The sequence below is a fragment of the Cyprinodon tularosa genome, unplaced genomic scaffold (assembly GCF_016077235.1).
Source record: "Cyprinodon tularosa strain WSP-4 unplaced genomic scaffold, ASM1607723v1 ctg14, whole genome shotgun sequence".
In the NCBI taxonomy this organism is placed as follows: Eukaryota; Metazoa; Chordata; class Actinopteri; order Cyprinodontiformes; family Cyprinodontidae; genus Cyprinodon; species Cyprinodon tularosa.
The window spans coordinates 641485-659239 of record NW_024038220.1 but is presented as its reverse complement, the minus strand read 5'-3'; the positions used below and the strand labels follow the sequence as shown (position 1 = coordinate 659239).

Here is a 17755-nt window from a genome sequence, read left to right as displayed (position 1 = left end):
ATATTTAAGATTTAAACCAGGTGAAACCAAAACTTTGGACTTGAGGAGTTCTGGATAGAACTTATTGACACACATAAATGTGTTTTTATCTAAAAGAGGCATGATGTAAGTTCTTACTGGAAAATATCTAAAAACAAAAAACCTTTTTAGTTGAACCTTAATGACTAAAACATTGTATGATGAGCAGACTGATACCTCAGCAGTACAGTGCTGATGCTTCTATAATCTGGTAGCCTAATATCCCTGCATGTACTTCAGGTTGGAAGTTTGCGCCATGGGTCCAACCTAGCAAACCATCTAATTTTATCTTTTTAAGAGGGATTTTGTGAATACTCAGAGGCAACCATCATCCTACTAACCTCAGAATGGAAACTGTAAGTTGAAAAGTGTATAAAAAAAAAAAAAAAAAACAACCTTGTGAAGTACAAGTGCGAGCTGCGAGAATAAGCAGTGCTGCAGTTCCGTGTTTTGGCTACAGGTGGCAGTATCATTAGAAAACTCCATTACAGTATGACTCTAAATACAAATAGTTCAAATGTTGTTTTAAATGTTTGGTATAAAAAATTTTCTTAGTGGGTTTCTCTGTCAGCTAGAAGCATGTTTTTGAGTTTTTATACTCAAGTTAATCATAAATCGATTACTAAATGAGTTGACAACTAATTAAATAAGTGATTTTTCCAAATAATCCAATAACTGTTTAGGCCCCACTTAGAAATACTGTAAAAATATTGAAGACAATCCCTTTTTCTCAAACTGATAATTGAAGAAATGTAGGATATTTTAACCCACAGCTCAATAACTCCTTTTAAATTACAGATAGGATTACCTAATTTATAGGAACAGATCTAAAGGTGACTATTGTTATTGTGATTATGATAATACAAACATAAAAAAATGTATGTGATTGAAATGACTGCAGATCATCCAAACTCCTGAAAAATGTTAACATAAATCATATTCTGTTGCTACATCCACCGAAACTTCCAAAATTGATCCATGAATTGAAAAACGCAAACATGCTGTAACCATCACTGAGATGTCTGAGCTTAAAAGAAGTGAAAAAATATGTATTTATGCCATATTATCTTTTTTGGTATTATCTTTTTTGTGTCCTTACTTTTTAAACCTGTTCTATTTTTTTCTGATGCACTTTAAAACTTGTTTTCCACGTCCCAGCTCTCAGTGATCTCTCCGTGTAGTCTGTGGGTTGAAAGTGTTCTAGAATTGCAGTCTTAAAACATTCTCTGGAAATTACTTCACTGAAATCGCTGCACAGGACACACTATCATTATTTAGCAGCTGCAAATTACTGACTGAAAAAGACTGATGATAATAATTTGGCTTCAGCAGTTCAGGCTTTGGTTTTTGACCAAAACTCTTAAATTTTACAGGCTGCAACTTCGTTTTAGGTAAGGAGAAAAGCTGAATAAAATTGATTTCAGAGTTAAACAGATTCACTTTTAAGGGTTTCATGAATATTGATAGAAATAAGGTTTGCATAAAAGGAATACCTTAACACCTGCTTGGCTTTGCTCTTTAATCAATAAATAATGAAAAACAGTCCATTAAAAAGCCTTAATAATCTGCAGAAAGGTGTACAACTTTTGGCTTAAACTGGGTTCTAAGAGGAACATATGATTTTACATGTAATTTGCTGTTTTATTAACTGTATCTTTCCCAAACTCATAATTAATGTAATTAATGATTAGAAAATGTACTCATAAAATGTTCAAGTCATAAAAATGTGTTATAGAGATAGAAAGTCATTGTTATGTGGTTATTGAACAAAATGATATGTTTTCACAATGTAATATAAGATCTTTAAAAGCTTTCTGCTGATAATTACAACCCTCTAGGATCAGTTTATTTGATACAATTCATTAAATCTACAGAGTATAAATAAAAAAATCAATGGCTTGATTCTTACAGAAACGAAAAAAATACCTTCTGGTTTATGATTTTTACCAGTGGATCATTGCCAGTTTGTAAGTTAAGCTTCAAAGTGCAAAGAGAGGCGAAAAGAGGAAAATCAAGTAGGAGACACGTGTTTTGATTCTATATTTCAATTAAAATGTGCTGTTCATTAACAGACCAAAAGCTTAATGCTAGCTTAAGAACTAAAAAGAAACACAGCTTTTGTGTAATTCATATTAGTTATTCATATCATCATGGTCCTTTTAGAAAGCAAAGTAGTACCAGCAAAAACTCCAAAAATGCACCCTTGCTGCCAAGGTTGAAAACAGTAAAACAGCCGTTTTAATTTTCTTGAATGGTGTAATATCATCAGACAACCTAAAGTGCTGAGTGTCAATTCATATGCTGATTCTGCAACTAAGGCTGTTTATGACGTTAGAATCCCAGAAACCAAAATCTGTAAGGAAAAGGCTTAAAAAAAACATTTTTAAAGGACATATCGCCTGCCAATCATAGTATATGTACCCATTTGGACTATGCTGAAGAACACCAAATACATTGAAAGTTGAACAAATATTTAGTCTTTGTCTAGAGGAAATTTTATCTTGATGGTCTATATGGGTTGGAAGTTTATTGGTAGGACAAGGACTTTAAATTGCAAATGTTTTCTGCACAGTGCAGAAATAACAGGGTTATTCTGTAATAATCTGGGGAACATTTTCTTTATGGAAAAATAGAGTTTCAGGTTTTGATGAGGGCTTCAAAACCACGGCAGGTTATTTGGAGGTGTTAGGGCCCTTGTCGCACAGTGATTTCTGAGATTTTCTGCACATTTCCCTGATTCCACTCTCTTTGAAAATATTTTGGGATGGATAGAAAATAAAAAGAAGTTTAAAGAAACAGGATCCAGCTCAACATTTGCTAAGCATGACTGTTGAATGCTTATGTACAAGAATTTAGGGCTGCTCCTTACTTGGTCCTTTTTAAAATAGTTTGCATTGAGCTTTTGTTTTGGGTGGGGGGGTGGGGGTGGGGGCTGGGATCTCACAATTCTGATCAGCTTATAAATTACATGATGACATTTTTGTGTTTCTCATATGTTCATTGTATTTCACACAAACTCCAAGTGGCCTCAATAAAGTGAAAAGGCATTTAGATTTAGACCACTTTATTAATCCCACCAGGTGCAATTTGTTGGAGCAGCACAGGTGACAAACAAAAATCATAATGTAAAACCATAACGAAATAAATAAAAAGAGTACAAGAGAATATGACAAGGATCTTGTTGATTGAAATTAATAATAAAAAAATAGTAATAAGCACAATAGCATAACTGCCATGTAGACTTTACACATAATCTCCATATTTAGTTAAGGAATAACACCTCACAGACATAACAATCTGGCACCACAGATCCGTCCTATCTGTACTCTGGTCTCCCAGTGGGCGATAACCAGCCTGAGCTGATCCAGCCTGAAAGGCAACGCTGTTTAATGAGCAATGGAGGGCATGAGTGAGGAAACAACAGGTGGGGTGTCAGATTGATGCTTTGCAGCTAGTGATGGGCCATTTTTCTTGCCAGCTGTCGGTCTTGAAAATAATAATAATAAGCAAAAAGGGGATGTTTGTAGAAGAGCTCATGCTGTCAAGACAATTGGAGAAAGATTTGGAGGCACAAGATGTTCGCATATCTCACTGTTGTTCACATTCATCAGGTATCAGCATGACGGTTATTAAAGTAAATATTGATGTTGTTTTGTAAGACGTAGAAATCTGCCAAGAAAGGACTTTCAATTTCTCTGAATCATGAACTCTAATATTTACTTAGAATATTTCCAAAACCTGGAGCAGAGAAAAACAATGTATGGATAGAACAAGAAGAGGTTTATTTTAAGTTTTGTTAATTCTATTTCAGCAGAATACATCACTAAGTGAGCTGCAAAATAAAAGGTGTTTTTTTACAGCTCAATGTGTGTGATAAAGTCTCTATGTACTGTATGTTTAAAACTGTAAAGCTTTACTAAGATGACTGTGTAAAAAATCTCTGTATAATTTGCTTCATCATGACTACTGAAGCCTCAGGATCGTGTTAATGAACACTAAGTCACGTATTTAGCAATTCTCTCCAAAAACGAGTGTTATGGTACATGCTGCCCTGCTAATGGTGTGAATACTGGCACATTTTTTATAAGTAGTTGCTAGTATGTTTGCTCCAAGTTTGGAAGCAGTTTCTATGGTAACCTTCTATCTTTGCTTGCTTAGTGATAATTTGCAGATATAATCTCTCTGTCTTTTTGAAATTATCAACACTAAAACCTTTTTTTTTCATGGATTAACATTATGTTTGTGTTTAATGGCATTACATATTAATAACTCAAAAACCGAAAAATGAAAGTTTTGCATTGAATTTATGTATGCAAATAAATAACAGGTGTGGTGGCATTTTGCAGGAATAGCTGTTAGAAGTTAAAGAGTTAACCTTTAAAAAAACCCTAAAACAAGAAAGGTTAAGCAAAGGCTTTAGATTACTTATGAGTGTCACACTGGTATTTTACAAAATGTCCTTCAAAGCTGCCTTTTAATGCTGCAGCCTGTTCGTATCTAGTAAAGATTGACATAGTGGTTTATCTCTGTCTGATATTGTAAGTCCATGATCCCTATTTTAATAGCTCAGTAAAGACTCAGATGGTACAGTTTTAATCATGTTTGTCCAACAATAACAGAAGTGTTCAACAGAAATTAAACACAGATAATTCTTAGGCTTTTCTGTAGCTTTAATCAAGACGAAAGAAGATAAATCAAACTAAAGTGAGAAAACAGGTGGTTGGAACTTTTTGGGATACATTAAATGTAAAATAACTGGGAGACAGTCGAAATTGTCTTCTTCTTAATTATTATTTTTTTTTTTTATTAAAACATAAATGTACGTTCAAGGACACATCAAGTTAAAATACCATTTTAAAAATAATAATCTTTTCAGGAAATAGATGTAAATCTTGTTAATTTACGATCAAATGTTTATTTTTATGCTTTATTAGGCTTTAAGCTTTCAAGTCTAACTATCTCTATTTGAGTTAATATATTTTAAATAAAAACAGTTGACATTATTTATTCATACAAAAAAATGTTAAGTGAAATTGAGTCCCTATATGAGCGGCAAAGCCCTTATGCTTTTTAGGGTAACCTTGTTTCTTAGAAAAGATAACTATATTTTCTGGTCCTTCACCACCTCTTGAGCTGTCAGAAGCATTTCAAAGTAAAGTGTTAGACTTTCTCAGACCATCCATCAGAAACTTCAACAATGTGTTGGACTGCTGTGTGGAGGAAGATTAAGGGATGACTTCACACAGCATCGAAGTGGAGAAGAATCCTGGGTTTGATCATCTGATTGCTATTCATTTTCTTAGTGTTCATTTTGAATGAATGTGCACTTAAAAATGTTTGCTCAGCTGGTGACGGGCAATTAGGTGTGCAGAGATAAAAAAAAAACACAAAAAAAACAGCCTTATACATAATTTCCCTAAATCTAAAAAGAAAATCAGTTCATCTCACTCACCGTGAAACGTTTTGGGTATTCTCTTATGCTTAAGTTAAATCTGTTGTTGTCTTTTATTTTCTCCCTCTGTTAAACAAGGATTAAAGCAGAGCTCAGCACAGAGATAGTAAAGAATTAAGTGCTTTTCAAATTTTAAATTCAAATCAAATCTTTTTTCAATGCCTATCATAAGTTTTCACCTCCTTTTCAATGATGGTCAACACAGTTTGGCTTTTTTCATGCAAACATATATTGAAGAAAAAAACTCTTTAAGCTCAAATTCAAGACAGATTAAGGAATATAATTGTTTGGATAATTATTCACCCTTGTTAAAATTTTATGGTCTAATTCAGCAGAGGTTGAGCCTTTTGATGCAATAGTCTCACAATTAGTGAAAGTGTGGGTGTGTGGGTGAGACTAAGGTATGAAAGACTAGTGTCTGAAGCGTCCAGAAACTGACTACCATAACACCATAAAGGCAAGACCTCAGGCAACTTAGAGAAAAGTTTAATTCAGGGAATGGAGACTAACAAATTTCCAAGGTATTGAGCATCCCGCAGAGTTCAGTGAAAATCAGTCATTAAGATATAGAAGGAATATGGCACAGGGGTATCTGTAACCCTTTATGTGAGTCAACCCTTATAACTACAGTGAAAGAGAGTCAACTTCAGAGATGGGAGAGACTTCATGTACAGCAACTGCAACTGGTCAAATATTTATTGAAGAGTGGCGATGAGAAGGCCACTGTTGAAGAAAAGTCATACTGGATCTCAACTAGAGTTCATTAAAAGGCATGTGGAGTCCTCCATGGTCAAGTGTAAGAATGGTCTATGGCTGATTAGAACAAAATTTTTGTTTTTCGGCCATCAAGACTAGACATTTTGTTTGTTGGAAAGCTAGACTGCACATCACTAGAATATACAGCACTGTGCTGTGGGGATGTTTTTCAGAAGCGAACACTGGGAGGCTTATAAAGACAGAGGGCAAGACAGCTACGGCTTGGGAGAAGATTATTCTCCAGCATGACAATGATCCAAATCATACTGCAAAAGCTACTCAGGAACAGTTTAAAAGTATCAGGGAAATGTTCTGGAGTGGCAGAGTCAAAGCCCAGACCTCAATCCTTTAAAGAATTTGTGGCTGGACTTAAAAACAGCTGTTCATACCCGTGCAGCATAACAGAAGCTTAGCAGTTTGGCAAAGAATACTTTCTTTATATATTTTGTTTTATTGACATTACTTTGTAGAAATATTTTTTCACTTAGATTTTTCAAAAATGTTCATTATGAAAGTCCTTTTTTCGCATAATGCTTAAATTACGAAAGCAATAGAAAATTAAAACAACCAAGGGGGGTGAATACTTATTTTACACTGTATTTATTTTGCACAAATTCACCAACAAGAAATGGGCCTCATGAAAGAACCTTTTCGTATGCTTGTCTTACATTTCTCAACAAACATTCTTAGATTCAGTAAAGGATCGTAAATAATCCTCATAACTTTGATGATGCATAAGTGAACGTACGTTACAAAGAAATTCATAACTAACACAATAATTTCAATATAAGGCTATGACTTCCAGCACTTGTCAGGCTGAGTTTATTCACAGAAATGGCTTTAAGGACAAAGAGGACAGACTTTACCAGTTTGGAGATCAGAGTTCTGCTGACTGAGAGCTGAACAGCAGAATTAAATGACTGAAAATAGTGTCAAAAAATGTCTAGCAAAAGTAAGACTGTCAATAAAAACTACTCGAGGAGGCAAGAGGTTAAACATATAATTTAATTGCCTAAAATGAGTTTGCCATCACCCAACACGGCACAAAATTCTGCAAAATCTCCTTTCAATATACATGCATGCATGTATTCTGCATCTCCAGACCATGTCTGACATTCCTTCATCACACACTCCATCTCTCTCATACATTATCATAAAAATGCTATGGCTGAAATTCTAATTTGACAATCTGTTACAATTACAATTATCTGTGGAATAACAAATCCAAGGCACCATAAAGTTACCTGAATGCATGTTTTACAAAACACGTTTAAAGGAGCAACATGTTGCTGAACCTTTTTTCTGAACTTTCTATCCATTTTTATTTCTGATGTTATTTCAATAGAAGCTTGATCTCACATACATAGAGTTCACTGACTGTTCTTTCTTTTTTTTTGACAACAAATTAATACAGAGTCCGCTGGATACTGACATGCCAGCTGCATGTGTAGTGACTGATAGTTCTTTCATCAGCAAATAAAAATTTAATTTACAGTTGTATAGTTCTATATTATAGAAAGATATAGTCTAATAAAATGGGAGTCATTTAGTGGAGAACTAGGCTTGGATAACAGTTGACTACGCAAAACTACTGCTTCTATTAGAAATAGAAGAAAAATGTTGAATGCAACATTTTATCCTGGTGTAAATTACCCAACAATTGAAGAGCAGATTCATTGCTAAAAACTGTTTCTTGCATGATGCATAATAATTCAAGACAATAGAGCAAACAAACTAAAAACTTAGAACCATGTCCGGCTGTACTTTGTATACAGAATCAATAATCCATCCATCCATCCATCCATCCATCCATCCATCCATCCATCCATCCATCCATCCATCCATCCATCCATCCATCCATCCATCCATCCATCCATCCATCCATCCATCCATCCATCCATCCATTTCTTTACACGCTTGTCCCAAGTGCGGTCGCGAGGGGTGCTGGTGCCTATCTCCAGCAGTCAGAATCAATAATTTGGGTTTCAATTAGAAAAGTGGAAAACTACCAATATTATACTAATTATGTAAATGCTGTTTTGTTTTTATTGCAGTATTTCTATTAAATGAGAAAACCAATTAAAATTGCAAGGGAATATGTAACTCATGCAAACAACATGGCAGCATTAGTTCTAAACACATGAGAAATATTTCTATTTCACCCTTGGCTCTTGTACTCATTATTGCAAACTGATTTTATAAAAATAGTCTCCTTATGAATCCAAATATGCCGTGTCATCATCCTCTATATTATCCAGCCCAGCTGCAAATCATATGATTTCTGTGATGAGAAAAAAAGTCTTCCTATTGCAGTTTTGCTAAATATGTCATTTTTATGTATGTAAGCCACAATATATAAAGAAATGGGACAGTTACATTTTGGAAATGTAATACATCAGATCTGACTCATGTTCACACCTACTGTTAATAGTAAAGTAGTTGTTTATGAAAAGTAATGCATATTCTAGGTGAATAGAAATACAACATTTTCCTTAAGAACTCTATTGTACATATTTAAAGGTATAAATATAAAAAGGTTCAACAGTACGTCACTGATTGCTCAGCCAAATTTTGTAAATTGGAGCAAATGCAAGAACAGCGTTAATAAGCTGGAAATTTGCAATTATTGACAGGATTAACAAGAACTTTAATGCAACTTTTGGTTTTTTCATTCCTCTTAATGAAAATCATTACCAATAAAAGCAGATTTAAGAACATGGCAGAGGAAACTGAGTTACCTTGAGGCGCTTATAAGCTTCAAGCTGGTTTTATATGGCATTTATAAACTCATTGAATGAGGGTTTGCAAAGAAAACATGAAAAGTCTCAATGGAATGAAAAGCTAGTTACAAAAAAGAAAATATGATTGAATTGTTGATAGTGAGAACTAAGGAAGTTATAAACTCCTGTGTAGAGGCAATAAAAGAGAAATGTTACAATTATGGCTTTATATTTATTTACATCATTTAACAGTTTAATTTTCTCAAGTGCAGCATTAGATCATAACTGAAGACAGACTAGAGTCTCTAAGCATATATAGGAAAGAGAGGCTCTGCATTGATTACCATTGAGCGACTCATGGCAATGTTCCCATTTGATGAAAAGCAGTCTGTGTGGCACATGAAGAGAGCTTCATTCACTGAGCATCTGTCATCTTCAATGGCTGCTGGTTTGAAATTTTGTAATTGGTATGAATCTACAAACTGCTTAATCATGCTGCATTTGCAATGGGCAATCTAATCAGCTGATTTTTGTTTACCTTGCTATTGCACTGAAGGGATGGTTACAAAACAGAATGGAAAGTGGCTTTGGGGAAAACATCCTTTATTGTAGGACCAATAAGATTCTTGTTTTATTTGTATTTTTACAAATATAAAGTGTTTTTTTCTGTACTCCCTTAGCAATAAATTAAATTAATTGCTCTCAAGATTTTCTCCTAGTCTAATTTATACCGATCTATAAAATACTATTCTCTCCGATCCATACTGCTTCACCCAACCAATGGCATAAATGCAGTGGTGCATTTCACACTCAGTCTGTTGAATTCAGTTCATGGAAACCTTTTTGGTTTTTTTCTAGGTTCAGTTTGATTGAACAGGGAAAAAGCGTTCCTTTTCAAGCTCAAGTGTGCTCAAAAAAAAAAAAAAAAGCTGCACGACCGCATAGAAAATAAGCCCCTCTGTCCTTGTAAGTGCAGCTGATGATAATTTATGCAGAGCATTCCATCTAAGATGCTCGTCTTTTTCATCATATAGTTGTGGTATAAACTGAGTGCCTTTCTATTTCATGTTAGTCACTCTGCAGCCTCTGAATTAGCTTAAAAGACTATTCCTCACATAATCTTGTTTTGTCTAATAAGCTTTTAAATAAAGTAACAAAATATCTGTTGTAAAAAGACAGAAATAACAAATTGCTGCATTTAAAGCCTCAATAAAAATAGTAAAGATACCGTGTAATATAACTTATTACCACTACTCTTTGAATGACAAAGTCTTGTGACTGCATATAAGCCTGATTTTAATAGACTTATTTAATTTAATTAAAACTGGACTTAAATTATGACATTATCAGATCTTGAACAGCAGGTTAAGTAAAAACAATTCAGATCATTTTTTACAGAAATGCTAAGAACTGGATATGGGTGGATGTATTTAAATGTAACACCTCACAAACTGATTCATTGAGTAAGATCATAAGAAAACAAAAATAACTTATGGTCATTTGTTCAAAAAAACTATTAATAAGTATAAAAAGCCAGGAAGATACACCATTATATCCTTCAAGAAGTAATCAGTAAGTATTTTTTTTATTTATATATTTCAGGGAGATTCTTAGCAGCATAAATTAATGGGTTTTGTCGAAAAATCTACAGAAATAAGGAAAAGGCTAAGTCAAGACATTGACTCAGGAGAGTATTATTATCATTTGTGAAAAAGTCCCATATAGCCCGTGGTGTAAAGTAAGACAAATTAAGCATTTTGCAATAATAACTTGATGTATGTATATTTGGGGAAAAGGTGGAAGATGTCTACTCAAGGGGGAGGACTATATTGTGTGGGTGTTTTGCTGCTGTATCATGGGTGCAAATGGCTCTTCCAAATGTACATCGATCCCAAGCATATAAACAAATGAGTCACAATGTGGCTACAGAGCAGCAAAGCCATTTTTTTTTTTTTTTTGTCACCATCACTAATTCATATATACATAGATAAATTTCAGAAAAAAGCTGAAAAGCTGGCCATCAGACATGACTCTGTTAAAACTCGTCTTTGAGGAGGACTGGGCAAAACATCAACAAACAATAACAATGTCTAGTCAAAAATAAAAAATCAATTAAAAAATTTTCTTTATAAATTCTTATCGTAATTATTCTGTCACATAAATAATTACAAATAATATTGTTAACCCTGACCCAAAACCAGTGACTGCTGGCCAAAAGAGGGTGCAAGGGCGCTGCCCCACTCACCGGATGGCCTTGATTAAGACGTTAAAAAAAATACATATTATAAAAATGAAATATTTTGAAATACATTTACATCTTTTTTCAATGTGCAAGGTAAATATTTGATCTTTGATGACGAGTAATGCTGTTTCGTCATTACCGGATTGCGGATGTATTTCCACCCTGGGACACAAAAATCTTTGCCCATAGGCTCTCGTTAAAAGTTGTACATGTGCAGTAGCTCCTCTTCAAAGCGAAAGAGCTGAAAGCAGCTTCATTTGCACAGCACCTCCCTCCACAGCTCTGACGTCACAGCAACAAGCTAACACTTTATTCTGTTTTCCCTGCCTCCTTTTTCAAAGTCAGGATCTGACCAAGCATGGGTTAAGATAGGTAGGACTGCTTTAAACTTTTCAGAAAATGTTATTATGTTGTTTTTTGTTGTTGGAATTCATATAAATATAGTGGTGTGATGCCTTAGTACACTTGATTGGTTTTTGGTTTACATCTATTTTGAAATTTTTGCCTCCCCTCGAGAAAACTCCACCAGGTGCCACTGCCTAAAACTGAAAAAAAAATCACTTTTTTTTTTTTGTATTTTTTATTGATTTCAAGGAATTATGTTTGTGCTTTGTTAAAGTACATGGCAGCCATGTAGCATTCACTGCAAAGCCACATTAGCACTGCATTTATCATTCGTCTCTGTGTTTTGAGTAATTTAAAGATTACTCTCTGGTAAAGTTTTTTTTTTTTTTTAGTTTAATGTTTTTTCCTTAGTCTTTTTTTTTGCATTTATCTTATTTTTTATTTACAAAAAAGATAATATTAAAAGACAAAACAAGTATCTGCCAGCACAAGCCCAATCCATGATTTGAACAATCCCTCAGTGATAGTGATCATTACCACTTAAAGCAAAGCTCATAAACTTCGGTTTTGACAGGACTTTCTGAGGCCAGCTGTATTAGACTCTCATCTAAAGATATTCATCAAGCGATGCAGGTGCCTGAAGATACACTGCCATGCAACCCAGTGCCTAATTATTGTGCAAAAAGATGGCAAATAAGAGGCAGCACAGCATTCAATATGCCTCATTCTGCCATTTCATGATGCTTGTTTACTAAAGGGTTTTGTGCATCATAAGGAAACCAGCAGGTGGCTGAGGAAACTACACGAATGTTTCTGGCATTCTGCAGTGGAATCATTTTTGTTCACTTCTAAATGAATGATGACTGATTCACACCCCAGAGTAAATCTGCACATTTCCAACATTTACCCCCACAATTTGTCTGTTACAGTCTGTTGAATCTTTCATGTGTGCAAAGTATATATTAAGTCTTTAGTAATCCATTTTCAAAAAGCCTCTGTTGCATTATTTTTCGCAAGAAATAAACAAGAACATTGTAGGGTGATATCAGATAAGAAATTTCCAAGCGATAATAGCTGTACTTGCTGTGTTCCCTTTCTTGATACTGGAATTTAAAGAGCCATTTCTGCCACTTTTAACAATCAACTCTGGTTACATTTACATACATGTTTTCCCATAAGAGAACTAAAGCACAGGTCTGAAAATACTCTTTGCAGGTACTTACAAGTTGCCAATTCAAGGGGACGGTTTTTCCAAGAGTTGAAAGAGATACCATCTCGGAAACAGTACATGTTTTGCATCGAATAAAAGAAAATGTGCCTTAGGGTGGTTGCAGTTGATGGGCAGTGGTTGTTTTTTGTCTTTTCAGCCTTATCAGCTCATTACAGCCTTCGTTAGACATTGGAAATCCTCAGCAAATAGTTCCTCTTTCCGGAACACTAAATTACTTTCCGTAACACTTCCTTTTTAATGCCAATTGTCCCGAAGCAGAACTCAGAGAATGTCTCTGATAGCCTTGCCCTTTACCGGAGAACATCTCTAAGCAAATGGTCCAACAGGAAACACTGGAGAAAAGCAGTTAAGAAATAATTATTCAAATTAAAGTGTTTCACAATTTGCTATCATAAAAATTTAGATATTTCCTATCTGATTGCCAAGATAATATATGGACAATAGGACCCTTCACACAAATCAGTAGTTGATACAGTAGGATGGAAAGAGTTGTTCACAATAGATATTATATAGACTTGTTAACAACATATTATAAGATTTCTTCAACAACTTTTACCCTTTTGATGTAATCAAACATGAATCTTTCTTTATTTTAAGTAATTATTTTTTATGTTGTGCAGTCCTGATATGTCCTCAAAACACCAGTGTTGTAAAATTAAAAGGAAAAACAACTAAATATACATTCAAATAGCTTTACCTTTTAATTCTGGCCATAAAAGGCTAACTTTTTCAAAAGCAATAAAAGAATATTACAATTTAGAACATATTTTACAGACTGATGTAATGATTAGCTGCTCCTGATAAAACAGAACACAAATCATGGCACCTTCTTCTTAAAGGTCTTTATTCTAAAACGATTGATTTCTTGAATGAAAATAAATAAAACCTGATGAAAGGATGAAAAAAAACCTATTCAAGAATTAATTTTCCTTGGCTTTTTTATACCATGAAAAATGACAGCCATAGAGTTAAATGTGTATATTTTCCAATTAATGTGATATGTTAATTTTACAGTAGTGCATAAATAGTAATTAAAATGATAATGTTACAGATTCTGTTTTTTTTTTTTTTTTGCTTGTTTGTTTTTTTTGGCTGCATCTTTAGGGTTTTTCCTTCTATGGGAGGTAAAGCTACACCATTGTGTGAATTATTCTGCAACCACAAGCAGGTTTCCTTCCAGGACTTCCTTATATTTTTTTGCATCCATCGCCTCTTTGTCTCCAACAGCCTTCCTGTCCCTTCTAAATCAAATGATTCCCCCACCATGATGCTGCCAACCTAGTGATTTTTCACTGATTATTTCCATGAAACTTTGTATTTAACATCTATTACAAAAAGATTACCTTTAGTACAGTATTATCTGAACAGAGAAAAATTATCAGCATAAGATTTGTTAGAGAAAGATTTCATTAGAACAACGATTCATTCAAATCTCTTCAGTGGACAAAGTCTCTCAACTAAGCAGTGGCTCTCTAGCTCTTCCAATGTTACAAGAAGAATCTTGGCTGTTTCTATAAATGTAGCTCTATATTTAATAATAATTAACCTTTTATTTTGAGTTGATGGACAAAGCAGTATTCAATGAGATAATTATGCTAGAATATTATGTTAGTCTATAACTTATCCCAGATTAAAAGTTCTCCACACCGTCATGTACTGACCTGTCTAGTATTTTCCATGGATTTTGTGATGCAGTGTGCTCATTTTCATGGTCTCCAATAGCTAATATAGAACTGCAGACTTAAAGGGACATCTGCGTTTATGCTGCAACTAAGACAAGCCTTACAAACCTTTGGACTCTATTTATTAATTACGTATATTCAGAAAGTGAATGGTTGAACTGGAGAGGTTCTTTAGAGATCAATAAATGCTGGACTCACTTTTTAGACTTCCATTAGTAAAACATTTTGAGAACAATATATCTGTGCCTATGTCCTAAAAACTATGCATCGCCTTTTGTTGGAGTAACGCATAAAATCCTAAATAATCTATTTTTTTCTGCTGTAAAATAAAAAAATGGTAAATGCAGGTTAACTAAAGTGAAAATGAAATGTCACTTCTTCATTATATTTTTACCAAATAAACTGTTTGTTTCATTTATTTTTTTGCTCCTGTTGCTGCTTCACTGATCCATCCTTCCAGCATGAACCAAGAAGCGTTACTTCATTATTCCTTTTAACAAAACAGCTAAGTATCATATGTGACACTTGCAACTGAGGTGGCAGCTCTGCTTTTGTAAAATGGCACACAGTATTCAAGGCACAATAAGTATTTATGGTTGACAAGAACTGTGCCACTAAATTAGACCATGCTGTTGTACCATATGTTTCACAGCTTTGTCTACAAACCCTGCTTGGTCCCTTTGATTACAGTTTTGTGCACTGTTAACCAAACACCCAGCGCTTCACTGATATGTTTTCGGCCTTGGTAAATTCCTTACAATGATACTCTAGTGTGATAAATGTATTAACAGATTCAAGATATGTTTATCAGTTTTATTGGGCCAACTGTATTATAGAAGATCAGAACTGACGAGAGAAGAGAAACATGCACACACATGAATAGCCTCTCTTTGTAACCATCCTTGATACATTTAATGCGTATGTTAAAGTTATAAAGCCTGTCAACTTATATCCAACCTGTATCCATCAATCCATTCAGAGACTTGTGTAAAACTGTAATCCACACTGCCATTACCATTTTAGACAGGTTAGTCAAATTTCCAAAACCGCTGCCCCCCCAGGATATCTGCCTCTCTCAAACAGTAATTTATCGAACAGGACAACCTCGTCTCTTCTGCTTCTCATGGTCATGAGCCTCTGTAATTCTCTCTCAGTATCCTCAGCACGATCTGGTTCTCTCTCCTCCACAAAAGAGCCAAGCCAAGGCAGCTTGCATACAAAACAGCTGACTCAATCATCCAGCTGTATAATCAAGATAAGGGAGACGGGGACTGGAAAAGGGAGATGTGGAAGGCAAATGCGGGAGACATCTTTAGCAGCAACAGCAAAACAGAGATGATTCAGAACTGTCACAACTCTCAACATCAAAAGTTGGAATATACACTCTACTGGTAAAGCCTAAACTGAAGCGTATCCTTTCTAAAAAAAAATTTAAGATGATGGCACTCGATAAACATAAACAATCACAATTCATACTATATTGATTTATTATGTTTAAAGCCATTCTATGTATTTGATTATCAAAAATAATGTTGAAAATCACCAAATAGAAAAATAAATGATTAGAAATATATACATTTTGATTTGTGCAACCAGAGGACTACAATGGTGTTTCTAGCATCACAGACCCTTACTGATGCCCCCTCTGACTCTCAGTAAGTCGTAAGTAAATAGGTTGCCCAGAATGTTGAAAATATGTAAACATTAATTATGTGTTGAGTTAGAGAAAAAGAAGCCACTTTGCGTGAAGACTTATGCTGCTAAATTGAAACGACTCATCCAGGGTACAACATTAAGTACACTTTCTTCAGACAGATGGCACACACGCAGCAAAATCCTCAGCTTATCTGAGTGAGACTATACAAAGCAACTCTGAACACTGGGCAGTTATACTGCATGGCATTGAATGACATTGTTTCAAATGATCTTTTTAAGTTTCATTAATTTGTTTGCATGGACATCTCTTAAGTATGTCCATTTTAAATGCAGATTCGTGTTGTTTTGTATGTGTGGGCCTAGCAACACAGAGGCATTCATGTCCTAAATAATAATTAAAGGGAAAGTTTGTAAACAGCTCGCACTAACTGATATGGGTTTGTTGAAGCGGAGCTGTCCGTGGTGCTGAATCGGCTCAAGCTGCGGGTTTACAGTTTCTAAGCATCCGATAAAACTGAGCTAAAAATAAAACCAACGCAAAATCGAGTCTAGTTTAAAAGAAGCAACAATTTGGGAAAATGCCGTATTAATAAAAGTAAATCTTTCTGGATCGAATCGCGCGATTAAGTGTTCTATGTGCTTTGCTTTCATCCATCTTATGTCAGGGCGCATGGCTCTCACTGAAACTAATGTAAAATCCATCGGCTTCAGCAGGCTGCTGCTCAAGTTGAACTATTAATTTTTAAAAGAGGTATGCAAGACTTAGTAATTGCACAGTGACATGGCTAAACCATTTCAGCCAACAGTTATTCCAATCACAACATTGGAGCTTGGAGATCTATCGATGACAACATGATAAAGCAAAATAAAACACAACAAACCTTTTGCAAAGTCTGTTACGTTAAAGTTAGGCATAAAAAAAATGAACTTACCTGCTGAGTGATAGCAGAACAGGAACCTTCGTCCCGACACTAAACGGAGTATCACTGTATCTCACATCGAATACAATACAATTTCAAAGGATGCGGATACATTTATGGCGTTAAAGATTAAAAGCAATTATTTAAAGTAACTAATGAAATAAAAAGATTCCAGATTTGAGGATCACTCAACAGCGAGCATCTGTGAAGCGAGCCTCAGAGATCCATTAAGCGGAGACTGATTTAATTCAGCACTGAGCTCCTCTCGTCGCTCGCCTTCATGTTATTCTGAAGAGACCTAGAGCCCTGCCTGGGTCTTTCTATTACACCGAGAGCTGACACCGGCGTTTAACCGCTGTCACGGGGAGGCGTGTAGGTAGGCAGATATTACAGTATCAGTTGGGGAAACATCGAGGAATAGGTGCGAAGGGAGGGGAGCGCGTGTTGATCCTTCAGACTGGCAGAGGCAAAGTTTAAATCTCATAATAAGATTGTTTGTCACCGCGAGGCTATAAATGGTTGCAGGTCGAAGACGAATGCCGGGAGGGTTACAGCAACAAGCCCCATACCACTCAACGTGAAACAACGCGTTTTATATTTAATTTTGGTTTAAAGCAAAAAAAATAAAAAAGAACAATTTTAAGTTGCAGGGGATATAGTTATTCGCCACCGCTTTGAAGCTCTAACTGCTTTGTGTTACACATGAGCAAACTTTTCTCCTCGCTGGAAAGAG

General features: G+C 34.9%; 1 protein-coding gene across 3 annotated transcripts in view; it reads right to left on the bottom strand.

Moving 5' to 3' along the window:
* Positions 1-17473, bottom strand: part of elfn1a (extracellular leucine-rich repeat and fibronectin type III domain containing 1a) — a 93999-nt gene extending 76526 nt beyond the window's left edge. For all 3 annotated transcript variants that reach the window (XM_038278235.1, XM_038278234.1, XM_038278238.1), the window contains exon 1: positions 17035-17473. The gene's annotated coding sequence lies outside the window, so the exon portion shown is untranslated. The remainder of the gene's footprint in view (positions 1-17034) is intronic.
* Between the last annotated feature and the right edge of the window lie 282 nt (positions 17474-17755).